This window comes from Gossypium hirsutum, chromosome A11 (assembly GCF_007990345.1).
Source record: "Gossypium hirsutum isolate 1008001.06 chromosome A11, Gossypium_hirsutum_v2.1, whole genome shotgun sequence".
NCBI classification, from domain to species: Eukaryota; Viridiplantae; Streptophyta; class Magnoliopsida; order Malvales; family Malvaceae; genus Gossypium; species Gossypium hirsutum.
The window spans coordinates 14,324,105-14,339,857 of record NC_053434.1 but is presented as its reverse complement, the minus strand read 5'-3'; the positions used below and the strand labels follow the sequence as shown (position 1 = coordinate 14,339,857).

The 15,753-nt window shown below is 38.8% G+C and overlaps 2 non-coding genes across 2 annotated transcripts; one reads left to right on the top strand and one right to left on the bottom strand.

The window, feature by feature from the left end:
- The first annotated feature begins 6,705 nt into the window (after window positions 1-6,705).
- Window positions 6,706-6,812, top strand: LOC121210441 (small nucleolar RNA R71). Its single transcript, XR_005905557.1, has one exon. It is a non-coding gene; the product is annotated as a small nucleolar RNA R71 (small nucleolar RNA).
- A 2,713-nt stretch (window positions 6,813-9,525) lies between these two features.
- Window positions 9,526-9,632, bottom strand: LOC121210771 (small nucleolar RNA R71). Its single transcript, XR_005905887.1, has one exon. It is a non-coding gene; the product is annotated as a small nucleolar RNA R71 (small nucleolar RNA).
- Window positions 9,633-15,753: the final 6,121 nt, after the last annotated feature.

Sequence of the window (15,753 nt, the reverse complement as noted above, 5' to 3'; positions counted from 1 at the left end):
AATCTAAAACCCCTGAAGGTATTCTAAGAGAGATCTTCAGTCTTGAAGTAGCTCGGCTTTTGGGATGGATCGTCTGGCTTCCTTCAAGTAATTCTCGGCGTGTGGTTCTGTACTCCAGAAAAGTTCTGGAGGGGACCCCTTACTAAGTCATACTTAGGGTGTTTATATAGGCTTTGGATTGGCTTTCTTCCTCCCGAAGTATCCTTTTCCGTGTAAAATACAACTCCTTGAAAAAGGGACACGCCCTTGTGCCACGGCCGTGTGACTTGATTGCCAGGCTGTGTTCGATCTATTAAATTGCACACAGCCGTGTGGGTCAATGGCCAGGCCGTGTGAATCGTGAAAGCCTTAGTCGACACCCTAGAAAGACACGGGTATGTGAGATACCCGTGTGGCAAGGCTTAGGTCGTGTCATCTTCTCGATTTGGTCCGTTTTGTCTCTTTTTGGCTCCTTTTGGCTCTTGGTGCGCTCTTGAGTACAAAACATGAAATAACTGGTTAAGAGCACCAAAATCCACAAATCTAGTAATAAACATCCATAAATATGCTAGGTATTTAGGGTAAAAATATGTATAATTTGGCGTTTATCAAATACCCCCACAATTAAGCATTTGTTTGTCCTTAAGCAAAACTCTCATTTACTGCTAGAATTCATTCCTTTCAATCACATAATCATTACTAATAATGTTACAAACTATTCCACGGAAAATGATACAGTTATAATTCAACTATAGGAGCATTAAAAGCCTCAAACAATCTAAATCGAATATTTTGATAATAAAATCATAGGTAATCTCCTTCCTTTAAATAATTAACTTTAGTCCTAAATATATAAGAGATGACATCCTCGCTAAAGATTCACTCATATCACTCAAAGTGTTTAAGGTTCAAGATTAAGCACTCGATTGTCTAACATGAGAAGTTATTACCATAGGCTTGCATGAAAATCAAATCTCCACCACTTGTAAATGATATGATACACAAATCAAAAGGTCTTTGCATGGTTGTAACGAGGTTTAGGTTACGGGTATGGATACAGACTGAAAAGAAAAAGGTTAGAATTGAGATAATTTCAATATATTACCCCACCATAAAAAACTTAATTACTGAATCAAAAACAAATATCTAGAACTATATTACATAAGCTCTTTTTTTTTAAGAACAAATCAAGTCAATGCAATATAGAAATCATACTTCATGATTCAGTAACAAAAAATGGTAAACATAGTGAGGTAACAATGTTAAATTTTATCTCAATAAAAAAGGGTAAATTAAGTAAAAGGATTTTAACAATAATGGGTTAATGGGTTAATGATGAGGGTTAATCAATAAAAAAGGTTAGTAGGCTCAAAGGGGGTTCACTAAGGGTTTAATTATGTGGGAAGGCTTTTTATGGAGTAGTAGGTTAAATCTTAAGTGCCTTTATCATCTCAGTATATCAAATCATACGTGTGATCTCGACATGTATAATCGAAGCAAGTTCTAGAATAACAGTTCAATGTTGACGTACTCAAACTTCAAAAGAAGTGAGCAAGAAAGAAAGCTATATGCTCAAAAGGCTAAAAAATCTCACCAAAAATTTGGGTTTGTGATGTCATTCCTGTATACTAATCTCAAGATAATACCTCAATTTAGGAAAATAGTCTAAAAATTTTAGTTCTCAAAATATCAACTTATCATGCTCGATTCTCTAATGTCCTATAATCAAATAATCATGCATAATTCCCATGGTCTAATTCATGACATATCAACAATAATTATAGATCAATCAGAATTTATTCGATCAAGATTATGAGAGAATCAGTTAAGCATAAGAACAAATTCAGGGATTTAAGAATAATGCAAAAATTTAGGTATCATGTTCATGTTCACCCCCCACACTTAAGATGTATATTGCCCTCAATGTACAAAGATAGAATATTCAGAATAAAGAAAATCATAAGAGGGAAAGAGATGAAACTCCCTGTTATATGGATGCGGAGCTTGATTCTGAGGCTGGAGTGTTTGGGGAAAGTGGTAGCTGCTACTGTTCTTGGCTAGATGAAGGAATTGGGTCGTTGAACATGGCACTCATTGGGTATTGTTCCCTATTTGTTTCCTCATTCCGTAAAATATTCCTAGTAGCTTTGCTTGGAAGTCTGTAGAATCATGAAGAGCTTATTAAGAGTTGGTGTGGAAGAGAGCGTAGTGGGATTACTTGTTAGAAATACCAAAAAAATGAAAAAAGTAAAATTTTTTAATATAGATATGTCTTTCAAAATAAAAATAAAAATAAAAATAATAGGAGGATTCAATGATCCTCGTCGGTGGGGCCCTCAGGTGGTGGCGTTGGAGTGGCGATGTGAAAGTGCTAGCACAACTGCTGCATCATGGCCTGCATGTCGTCCATCTGTTTATCACGTCACCGATCTCGCTCGTGAATTATCTTGAACTGTGTAGTGCAATACTGCTCAAAGTGAGCGAGTCGGTCAAAAAGGTGTGCCAATGAAGCAGCCGCATGAACTGGTCGTTCCGTAGGTGGCGTGGTAGAAGGCTTCTCGTGCTGTAAGGGGACATCATCAGGAATATCCTCAAGATCCTCCTCGTCAATGGCGTGAGTGAGATGGTACTGAGAAGGATCGGTCCCACGTTGGTGCTCGATCATCCTCATGTGTAACATAGTCGTAATGCCCTGTATGGACATCTGACCTATCAGTGTAAGTGCTGATGACTGGGCCACGGTGTTGAGGAGGCCAAAGTGTCTGGCAAGGAACGTCACGTAAGGGCCGGTAGAGATTACTCCCTTCCGATACCGCTCGGTCTGATGGCAAATGGCGAAAGCGATAAAGTATGCCAAGTTAGTCACGTGTGCATTCGCCATGCACCATAATAGTAGGCATCGTAGGTGTTGACGACGCCAGTGCTCTCTCTCCTTTGGGTCAAGGTGTGTGCTAATATGGCATGGAGATATCGTATGAAAGGGGCGAGAGCTGAGGCCTTTGAGCGGCTGGGGTCGTAGGTGGAAGAGAGTGGTGCAAAGCCTTCCGGCACAAGGAGGGAGAAATGTGGATATTGCATGGTAGTGCATTCATGTCCTCCTCCTCCATAAACTCATTGGTGTAAAGTTCCAGAGCGACTCCAAACTCTAGGACACTCTTTGCACGAACTAGACCGCCTAATCGGAAGTGAATGGTGCCGGGGTCGTCATTGTTCGTCATCACCACTTGTAAATAAAAAGTAGAGCATAATTCTAAAGTTAGCTCTAAATAAGTTTGTTCGGTAATAGAAAAGAATCATTCCCATGGGTCTATGGACAGGAGGGCACGAATGGTATCAGCTAGTTGGACTTGCTCTAGGCAGCCTAGCCGATGCAGCGACCTGTAGTGAGAGGTCGCGCGCGTAGTATCTGAAATAGCTCTTCCTGCGAAGCTTGCGGAAACTCAAAGAATGGGTGCCGAACTTCGACTGTAGCCCGTACCGAGGAAGAACCCGATCCCCTACGTCTCTTTGAGGATGGGACCGCGGCCTTCTTGCCTCTCGATGATGACATAATGTACCTGAAAATGTATGAGCATTGATATAGTAGGTCCAAGATGTGTTAACATTTAACGATATCAAGCGAGAGGTGAAAAATTTATATGATTATTCAAAAACATTTACTGGAATCAAAGTTGCATCATCAGTTAAGCAGGAATCCTAAAACTAGTATATGCTATTTAGTAGCTTAAACAATTAAAATATAGAAAATACTAAAGCAAATTCCTAACTTATTCAGAACAAATTGGCAACAGTAACAATATATTTGTAAGGCATATAGAATACCAATGTAGTAATGCAAATTGGAAAAACAAGGTCGAGAAAGTGAACCAAAAGCTACTGTAGGGTGGCGCACGGGCGTGTTGGAGGCGAGCACGGGCGTATGGCTTGGGGATACAGCTGTGTGGAGGAAAAATGAAGGGAAAAGAGAGGGGAAAGTGAGGATTAATGCAGGGGGAGTGGAGTTTAAGGTGGTTTGGGGGTTGAGGAAGTGAGAATCTGGGGAATGGTGGACGAAATAAGGATTAGGGAGTAGAGAAGGGGAGATTTCGGCTAGGGTTTTGAAAGGGAGAAGAAAATGAATAGTGATTTACTTATATAGGGGAGGTGCACACGGTGTAGGGCCACACCGGTGTACTCTGAAGGTGAGCCCATGTTTTTCAAATTTTGCAATTTAGGTCGTGCCCGACTACTATCCCACGCCCGTGTGTTTGGGGCATGTGTGGTACACGGCCATGTCGCACGGTCGTGCCTAGCTTTGTTCGCTTCTCCCACGCTCGTGTGTTAAGGTACCACGCCCGTGTATTGTTGTCCATGGCTTAATGGCACGGGCGTGTCTCACGCCCGTGTTGAAGAAACAAAATCGAGCCTTACCCTTGGTACGCCTGTGTTTTTCCATTTCCACGCCCGTGTTCACCTATCAAGTTCACCCACGGCCATGTCGCACAGCCATGGGGATTTATCACATCCCGTGTTTTTGGGAAATCATGTCCTGCTTCCACATGGCCGTATTGTACGGCCGTGTCTCTTCCCCTGCTTGGCCACGGCTTTAGGCACGCCCGTGTGCATGGCCGTGTGTGCTAAAAAACTTTGCAATTTAAAGATAAAGTTAATGATTTAAAGTGTTAGTAATTAAAAATAAAGAAATCAAAATATGCTAGTGCTCGGGTTACCTCCCGAGAAGCACTTATTTGTAGTCTAAGCTCGACTTACCTCTCTAGTGAATGGTCAGAGTGGTTCAAGGAGTTTATACTCCTCATTCTTGTTATCAATCTCATCAAAATAGGGTTTTAATTGGGTGTTGTTTACCTTAAAAGTGCCGAACTTGGGGTGACTCACCTCCACCGTACCAAATGCAAAAATACTGAGTACCGTAAGAGGGATTTCCTCATTCGGTGTGGTAGTGACAATGTGAGGATTTGTGGCATCTAGTAAGACTCTATCACCGACCTTAAGTTGATTAGGAGAGGTATCGGGCTTGTTTTGGCATAGTTTCAGTTTATCATGTGTTCTGGGTTTGTGTGCTCGCCATTCGTCTAGCTCCTCTATCCGTAGCCTTCGTTCTTCATGATTGTGTCCTGTATCATTTCTGGAACATGGCTCATGAACTTCTTTGAAGCTTAATTTTTGCAAAGTCATATTGTCAGTTTTAGTAGATTGGTGTGGACTATTACCTTCAATGTTCGATGTGATGCCAGAATTACGAGCTTGAAGGGTGATCGTTTCGTCTCCCACAAGAAGTGTAAGTTCACCTGTGCCAACATCAATAATTATTTTAGCAGTTGCTAAAATGGGCCTTCCTAAAATCAAAGGGGTGTTATTATCCTCCTCTATGTCTAGAACAACGAAATCAACGGGGAATATGAACTTATCTACTTTTACTAGTACATCTTCAATAATACCCCTAGGAAATGTTATTGTTTTATTTTCCAATCGAATGCTCATCCTAGTTTGTTTAGGTTTCCCAAGACCTAGTTGCTTAAACATTTTGTAAGGCATTACGTTAATACTAGCCCCTAAATTAGCTAATGCATGACTTATATCTAAAATACCAATTAGGCAAGGAATTGTAAAACTCCCTGGATCTTTCAATTTGTGGGGTAGCTTATTCTGTAGAATAGCTGAGTAGACTGCGTTTAGCTCCACATACGATGCTTCGTCCAACTTTCGCTTGTTTACTAAAAGATCTTTTAAAAATTTCATTGCATTTGGCATCTGCGACAAAGCTTCAATAAGCGGTAAGTTAATATGTAATTTTTTCAAAAGTTTAAGGAATTTACCGAATTGTTCGTCTGAGTGATCTTGCCTTATCGCGTTGGGATATGGCACACGAGGTCTATATTCTTTATTCACCATTTTGTTATGACTGACCTCACTTTTACCTTTGCTCACCACAGTTTCTTGCATCAATTCTGGGTCAGGCGCAAAGAATCCTTCCTTACCTTGAGTACTAATTGCGCTGAGGTTTTCTCTTGGATTAGGTTCAGTATTACTTGGTAAACTATCTTGTGGTCGTTCGGAGATTAGTTTGGATAGCTGGCCTATCTAAGTTTCGAGTTCTTGAATCGATGCTTGTTGATTTTTAAGTGCTGTCTCGGTATTTTGGAAACGGGTTTCTGACATTGATATGAATTTTGAGAGAATCTCCTCAAGGTTCAGTTTCTTCTCTTGTTGATAAGGTGGTAATTGAAAAACCTGAGGATTTTGTGGCTTTTGATTTCCTTGTCCACCCAGGCGAAATTTGGGTGGTTCCTCCAACCTGCATTATAAGTATTACTGTATGGGTTATTTTGAGACCTAAAGTTATTGTTACCCATATAGTTGACTTGTTCCTCTTCGGTTGTGGGATTGAAGGATTGATATTCCGTATGCACATCTCCTCTACTTGAGTCACACCTCATTACTTGATGTACCTGTATAGAACCAAGTAAACCATCAATCTTTTTATTGAGAAGTTCTACCTGATTTGACAGCATAGTAACTGAGTCGACGTTAAAAACACCAGCTGTTTTCGTTGGCTTTGTCCCCATAACTTGCCACTGATAGTTATTCAGTGACATCTCCTCTATAAACTCATAGATATCTTCCGGTGTTTTATTATTGATGGTTTCGCCAGCAGCTGCGTCAACCATTTGCCGAGTCGAAGGATTCAGACCATTGTGGAATGTATGTACTTGAAGCCAAAGTGGTAACCCATGGTGAGGGCACCTTCTCAGTAAGTCCTTGTATCTCTCCCATGCATCGTAATGTGTTTCTAAATCCATCTGCACAAAAGAAGAGATATCATTACGTAATTTAGCCGTTTTAGCCGGCGAAAAATATTTTAGTAAAAATTTTTCGATCATTTGTTCCCAAGTAGTGATAGACCCTCATGGTAACGAGTTTAACCACTATTTAGCTTTGTTTCTTAGTGAAAAAGGAAATAACCGAAGACAAATGGCATCATTAGAAACGCCATTGATTTTAAATGTGTCACAAAATTCCAAAAAGTTTGCTAAGTGAGCGTTGGGATCTTTATTCTACAAACCATCAAATTGAACAAATTGCTGTATCATTTGAATTGTGTTAGGTTTCAGTTCAAAAGTATTTGCAGCTACAGCCGATTTAACTATGCTAGATTTAGTTCCTGTTAGAGAAGGTTTAGCATAATCATACATAGTGCGTGGAGTAAGATTTTGATTAGCCGCAATTGCAGGAGGTAGCTGATTGCCTTGGTTTTCAGCCATCTCGTCGGTTGGGGGTTGAGTATTGTCTTCTTGCTCGTTCTCCGTGTATGTTATGCTGCGCCTTATTTCTCTTTGGTTTCTACGAACTATACGATTGATTTCTTCGTCAAAAAGTAATGGTCCCGACAGGTTTCTTCTAGTCATAAACTATAAAAACCTGCCAAGAGAAAGAAAAAGTAAATTAATAAATAATAATAATAATGAAATAAAATTAACTTGCAAGAAAAATAAATGGTTAAAGTAATAAAAATTAAGCGTTCCTAATATCTTAGTTCCTTGGCAACGGCGCCAAAACTTGATCGCGTGATTTGTAACAAGTAATAAATATTTATAATGAAGATCAAACCTAGACTAACTATTATCACGGAGAAAAGGCAAGTGCACCTATCGAACAATAGTATAGTAATGGCAAGACCGGGATATCGTACCCAAGGGAACCAAAAGTACTAGTAATAACTATCTTTTTATTATTTAACCTAGAAATAAAGATGGGTTGTTTATTAAACTAATTAACTAAACTAATTAACTAATTAAACTAAAGCAAAGAGAAAGTTTGAAAAAAGACTTGAAGAAAAGTAATTGATAAAGACGACACCCAAGGAGGAATCCACCTAGATTTCGCTTGTTATCTAACTCTGAACCAGATGATTTACTCACTTGACTTGATTCGTGAGACTCCCTAACCTATATTATTATCTCTTTTGAGACTAATAACGTCTAACCCTTAGTTGAATTAATTGAAATCTCTTTCTTAAGTAAAACCCCAAGGGAAGCAGTAAATCGATCTATGGACTCCCATATTAGGTTTCACCCTAATCCGGCAAAATCTCGTAACCCTATTTCTAGGCGTTCGATCAACTCTGCTTAATTATGCTGAATCTACTCTTAGACAGGGACTTTTGCTCATCTGCATAAGCACATCAAATCATGAATTAATACCCGGAATATTAACTCAAGCATTAAGAACACATAATTAAGAAAAAAAATCAAGTTTTATCATACAGCTCAGATAATAATAACAAGATCCATCATAGGTTTCAACCTCCCTAGGTATCTAAGGGGTTTAGCTCATAATAAAATAAGAGTACATCACAAAAGTATGAAAATAACAAAACATAAAGAAAAATCTAAAACCCTTGAAGGTATTCTAAGAGAGATCTTCAGTCTTGAAGTAGCTCAGCTTTTGGGATGGATCGTCTAGCTTCCTTCAAGTAATTCTCGGCGTGTGGTTCTGTACTCCAAAAAAGTTCTAGAGGGACCCCTTACTAAGTCATACTTAGGGTGTTTATATAGGTTTTGGATTGGCTTTCTTCCTCCCGAAGTATCCTTTTCCGTGTAAAATACAACTCCTTGAAAAAGGGACACGCCCTTGTGCCACGGCCGTGTGACTTGATTGCCAGGCTGTGTTCGATCTATTAAATTGCACACGGCCGTGTGGGTCAATGGCCAAGCCGTGTGAATCGTGAAAGCCTTGGTTGACACCCTAGAAAGACACGGGTATGTGAGATACCCGTGTGGCAAGGCTTAGGCCGTGTCATCTTCTCGATTTAGTCCGTTTTGTCTCTTTTTGGCTCGTTTTTGGCTCCTTTTGACTCTTGGTGTGCTCTTGAGTACAAAACATGAAATAACCAGATTAAGAGAACCAAAATCCACAAATCTAGTAATAAACATCCATAAATATGCTAGGTATTTGGGGTAAAAATATGTATAATTTGGCGTTTATCACTCATCAGGACCACTACTTTTTGACGAAGAAATCGATCGCACAGTTAGCAGAAACCAAAGAGAAATAAGGAAAAGATTAAGATACACAGAGAATGAGCAAGAGGACGATACTCAACCCCCAACCGAAGAGATGGCTTAAAACCAAGACAATCAGCTACCTCTTGTAATTGTGGTTAATCAAAATCCTATTCCACGTACTATGTATGATTATGCTAAACCTTCTTTAACAGGAACTAAATCGAGCATAGTTAGACCTACTGTAGATGCAAATACTTTTGAACTAAAACCTAACACTATTTAAATGATACAACAATTTGTTCAGTTTGATGGTTTGCAGGATGAGGATCCCAACGCTCACTTAGAAATCTTTTTGGAACTATGCGATACATTTAAAATTAATGGTGTTTCTGATGATGCCATTTGTCTTCGGTTATTCCTTTTTTCATTGAGGAACAAAGCTAAACAGTGGTTGAACTCATTACCACGAGTGTCAATCACTACTTGGGAACAAATGACCGAAAAATTTCTATTAAAATATTTCCCTTCAGCTAAAACGGCCAAATTACGTAATGATATCTCTTCATTTGTGCAGATGGACTTAAAAACTCTTTACGATGCATGAGAGAGATACAAGGACTTACTGAGAAGGTGCCCTCACCATGGGTTACCGCTTTGGCTTCAGGTTCAAACATTCCATAATGGCCTGAATCTTTCGACTCGGCAAATGGTTGACGCCGCTGCTGGCAGAACCATCAATAATAAAACACCTGAAGATGCTTATGAGTTTATAGAGGAGATGTCACTAAATAACTATCAGTGGCAAGTCATGAGGACAAAACCAACGAAAACAACCGGTGTTTATAACGTCGATTTGCTCACCATGCTTTCTAATCCGGTAGAACTCTTGAATAAGAAAATTGATGATTTTCTTAGTTCTTCACAGGTTCACCCAGTAATGCAGTGCAAAGCAAGTAGAGGTGGATCAAGCAATTCAGAATACCAACCTTATGGCCACAACACGAATAACTAGTTAAATTACATGGGTAATAATTTTCGATCTTAAAACAATCCATATGGTAACACTTATAATGCAGGTTAGAGGAACCATCCAAATTTCTCATGGGGAGGCCAAGGAAATCAGAGACCACCTCCAGTCTACCAATAACCACCCTACTATCAGGAAAAGAAGCCGAACCTTGAAGAGATGCTCTCAAAGTTTATATCGATGTCAGGAACTCGTTTCCAGAACACCGAGACAGCACTTAAAAATCAACAATCGTCGATCCAAGGGCTCGAAACTCAGATAGGCCAGCTGTCCAAATTGATTTCGGAATTAGTGACACCAAATCAAAAGAGCATGTAAAAGCAGTTACACTAAGGAGTGGGAAAGTGTTAGCGGAATCTGAAAAGAAGCTAGCACAAGAAGCCGTAGTAAGCGAAAGTGGGGAAGAAAAACCTGAAAATAGTGACAAACCAGTGCTGAAGGAATATAAACCACCAGTTCCATACCTAGCAAAATTGAAAAAAGATCTCATTGATGCACAATTCGGTAAGTTTCTTGAACTTTTTAAGTAATTACATATCAACTTACCTTTTGTTGAAGCCATTTCGCAGATGCCTACATATGCAAAATTTTTGAAGAAGCTTCTAACAAATAAAACGAATTTTGAGGTCTTATCTATAGTAGAACTCAACGAGGAGTGCTCACCCATACTCTAAAACAAGCTGCCAACCAAACTGAAAGATCCAGGAAGTTTTACTATCCCTTGCTTAATTGGTAGTCTGAATGTTGAGAAAGCACTAGCTGATTTAGGCGCTAGCATTAATTTGATGCCATATAAAATGTTCAAACAACTTGGTCTTGGGGAACCTAAACCTACTAGGATGAGTATTCAATTAGCCGATAGATCTGTTAAATATCCTAGGGGTATTATAGAAAACGTATTTGTGAAAGTATATAAATTCATATTTCCTGTTGATTTTGTTGTGCTTGACCTAGATGAAGATGTGGAAGTACCCTTAATTTTAGGGCGCCCATTTTTAGCCACTGCTAGGGCTGTAATCGATGTGGGTGACAGTAAATTGGTACTTAGAGTAGTTAACGAGGAGATTATCTTTAAAATTTATGATGCTATGAGGTTCTCTAGGGAACAGGATCAGTCATGTTATTTTATTGACTCTATTGATCATACTACTCAAGACTCTTTTCAAGAAATTGTACAGAAGGAGACGATAGAACTGTATCCAGCTCAAGAAGAGGAGACAGATGATGAACCTAATGACTATTCTTCAAGACAAGTAGAATATAAGGGCATTAAGATAAATGATGAACTTAAGCAAAAACCCTCTATTGAGGAGCCTCTCAAATGGAACTTAAACAATTACCAAACCACTTGGAATACGCATTCCTTGGAAATAATTCTACATTACCAATTATTATTGCTTCTAACTTGCAACCCAAGGAGAAAGAGGAATTAATCCAAGTATTAAAAGAACATAAAAAGGCCATAGCTTGGAAAATTTCTAACATTAAAGGAATCAGCCCTTCTTTTTGCACCCACAAAATTTTGATGGAAGATGAATACAAACCGTGTGTGCAAGCTCAAAGACGACTGAACCCCAACATGAAGGAAGTTGTTGAAGCTGAGGTAATAAAACTTCTAGATGCTGGAATTATTTACCCTATTTCTGACAGTTTTTGGGTAAGTCCAGTGCAGGTTGTCCCTAAGAAAGGAGGCATGACGGTTGTGACCAACGAGAAGAATGAATTAATCCCAACAAGGACAGTCACAGGATGGAGAGTTTGCATTGACTACAAGAAACTGAATGATGCCACAAGAAAAGATCACTTCCCCTTGCCATTCATTGACCAAATGTTGGGAAGATTATCCGGGCAAATGTACTACTGCTTTCTAGACGGACTCTCTAGTTACTTCCAGATCCCAATAGCTCCTGAAGATAAAAAAAAATGACATTCACATGCCCATATAGTACGTTTGCTTATCGTAGAATGCCTTTTGGATTATGTAATGCTCCTGCCACTTTTCAGCATTGTATGATGGCCATATTTGACGAACTCGTAGAAGATATCATGGAAGTATTTATGGATGATTTCTCGGTATTGGGTAACTCTTTCCATCTCTGTCTTAAAAATTTAAAACGAGTTTTAGTAAGATGTAAGGAAACGAACCTTGTCCTTAACTGGGAGAAATGTCACTCCATGGTTCAATAAGGTATTGTATTAGGGCATAAAATTTCCAGTAAAGGGATTGAAGTGGGCAAATCTAAAATAGAAACAATCGAAAAATTACCGTCTCCTAGTTCGGTTAAGTCTATTAGAAGCTTTTTAGGACATGTTTTTTTTATAGAAGATTTATTAAAGACTTTTCTAAAATAACTAAGCCTTTGACTAAATTGCTAGAAAAAGATATACCTTTTAATTTCAATCAGGAATGTTTAGAAGCATTTAATACTTTAAAGGATAAATTAATTAATGCTCCAATCATAATTGCACCTGATTGGAACTTACCATTTGAATTAATGTGTAATGCGAGTGATTTTGCAGTAGGTGCAGTATTGGGACAGCGAAGAGACAAGCATTTTCAACTGATCTATTATGCTAGCAAAACTTTGACAGTTGCATAAGAGAATTATACTACTATAGAAAAAGAATTGCTAGCTGTGGTTTTTGCATTTGATAAATTTCGATCATATCTCATATCGTCTAAAGTTGTTGTTTTCACTGACCATTCTGCCCTTCGTTACCTTTTAACTAAAACTGATGCAAAACCTCGACTCATTCGATGGATTCTCCTATTGCAGGAATTTGACTTGGAAATTCAGGATAAGAAAGGAGCTGAAAATCTTGCGGCTGATCATCTGTCCAGGCTTGAGAACTCAATACCAAAAAACTAGATGAAGTTGAAATAAGTGATTCGTTTCCTGAAGAACAATTTTTCACTATATCTGACTTCGAGGTACCTTGGTTTGCAGACATCGCGAATTTTTTAGCCGCTAACATTATCCCAAACGGGTTAACACACCAGTAAAAGAAGCGATTCTTTAATGATGTGAAAAGCTACTTTTGGGACGACCCCTTTATTTTTCGCAGATGTGCAGATCAAGTCATTAGAAGATGCGTTACAAGATCAGAAACATAAAAAATACTGGAACATTGTCACTTAGAGCCAACTGGAGGACACTATAGTGGAACTAAACCGCACATAAAATACTTGAATCAGGTTTTTACTGGCCCTCATCATTCAAATACGCTAACAGGTACGTTACTTCCTGTGACAAATGCCAACGGATAGGTAACATATCTAAACGTGATGAAATGCCTCAAAACTGTATGCTTTCATGTGAAATATTTGACGTTTGGGGTATCAATTTCATGGGCCCATTCCCCAGTTCATTTGGGAATAAATACATCCTAGTAGCAATTGATTATATGTCCAAATGGGTGGAAGCCCAAGCTCTACCTACTAATGATGCTAGAGTGGTAGTACGTTCCCTTAAGAAACTATTCTCGAGATTTGGAATGCCTAGAACAATTATCAGTGACAGGAGCACTCATTTTTGTAATACCCAATTTGAAAAAACTCTTAAGAAATACGGAGTTCATCATAGAACAGCCACCCCATACCATCCTCAAACTACTGAGCAAGTTGAAGTGGCAAACCGAGAAATCAAACGGACCCTTGAAAAAATAGTAGAATCAAATAGAAAAGATTGGGCAATGAAAGTAGATGATCCCTTATGGGCTTACAAAACTGCTTTTAAGACCCCCATAGGGACATCACCGTACAGACTTGTTTATGGAAAAATTGTCATCTACCATTCGAACTAGAGCATAAAGCTTTTTGGGCTATTAAATTTTTAAACCTTGATCCCGAACTTGTAGGAAAAAATAGGTTGATGCAGCTGAATGAACTTGATGAGTGGCGAGCCAATGCATATGAAAACTCATGCCTATACAAGGAAGCACAAAGCGGCACCATGACACTCGTTTAAAGCAACGAAAACAATTTGAAGTTGGAGATCTTGTCCTCCTATACAACTTAAGACTCATATTGTTTCCTGGGAAACATAAATCACGATGGTCAGGACTTTTCATAATTCAATCTGTTCTGCCATATGGCACAATAGAGGTAAGTCACACATCACACGGTACTTTCAAAGTAAATGGACATCGTCTCAAACTTTATAACGATGAGAATTTTAAAAAAGATGGAAAGGATCTACGACTCCACAAATCGCCATGAATAAACCAACAAGGTAATAGTCGAGCTTAGACTATAAACAAGTGCTTCTCGGGAGGCAACCCGAGTACTAACAGTTTTAAATTATTTAAAGTTCAAATTTTAAACATTTAGGTCACTAACAGAGTCTTTGAAGCACAGGTTCCCAACTCCACACGGCCGATCACACGGCCGTGCTTAAGGTCGGGGGATCAACACGGACGAAAACACGACCGTGCGATACAGCCATACAAAAACAGGGTAAAAGTTATCTTACCCAACACGGGATGTGATAAGTGGCCACGAACGTGCGACCTGGCCATGATCAAATCTGCCAAATGCACACGGGCGTGCGACACGCCCTTGTCTACCACCCGTGAGAAAAAGGGATAAAAAAAAGTGATGAAAATTTTTCTATTTTTATAGCAAGTTTCCTAGTTAGAATTGATATTGTTCGTACCTATCGAACAATCTAATATAAATAACTCGCTATTCGCTCGGGGTATCGACCATAATAATTATGTAGGAGAGATGGCCGAGTGGTTCAAGACGTAGCATTGGAACTGCTATGTAGAATCTTGTTTACTGAGGGTTCGAATAAGGAAATATTGAATGAGTTGATTGTAAATTATGAGATTTTACGACTTCTGCCCCTTGTGAGTAAGATATTAATCGTAAGGAAAATGGAATTTCCACAATGACTGCAAATCTTGCCGCTATCATTTGAGAATACAAGTTATTGTTGTGCCAAAAAACCAGATTTTGGTTGGAATCATTAGCAGAACTAATCAAACGATTCTGTTGACCCATTCGATCAAATTTCAAACTGGAAAGATTTGTACAAGTTATACCTTTCGTCACCACTTTGTGGAAAATAACATGGGTATGCGCATAGCTACACGACCGTGGGAGAAGTGAACCACATCACACACGGTCATGTAACATGATCATATAGCCACACGGCCTAGACACACAGGCGTGCCCGAAGGCCATGTGACGATATCTCACTTCGTGACAAACACGGGCTGGACACAATCCACACGGGCGTGTGAACTGGCCGTGCCACTTGAAAAAATTAAATTATCTATCTTCTTTTATTTTTCTTCATTAATTTTTGAAGATTCTTTTGTTTTTAAACACGACTTATCTTTATGATTACTACCAAATTATTCCCCCAATTCTCCTTTTGTTCTTCAGAATCATGTTTGTCCTCCAGCTTTATTTCCAACAACTCACTCTCGCTAATCCAGGAATTTCATCCATTTTTCACTCAGGAAGTTTCACTTCTCTCCCTATCTTATTTTTATATTCTTATATCTATCTTTGTACATTGAGGGCAATGTACATCTTAAGTGTGGGGGTATTTATTCAATATCAGAAAAATCCTTGAATGACTACCTTGTTCTCTTGAAAAGCTCTCATATCATACTTAGGATAAATGTTGATTGATCTATGATTTTGATTGATATATCTTGAATTAAAACATAGGCATTTATGCATTGATTGTTTAAACTTTAAGACATTAGAGAATCAAGCATGATAAGTTG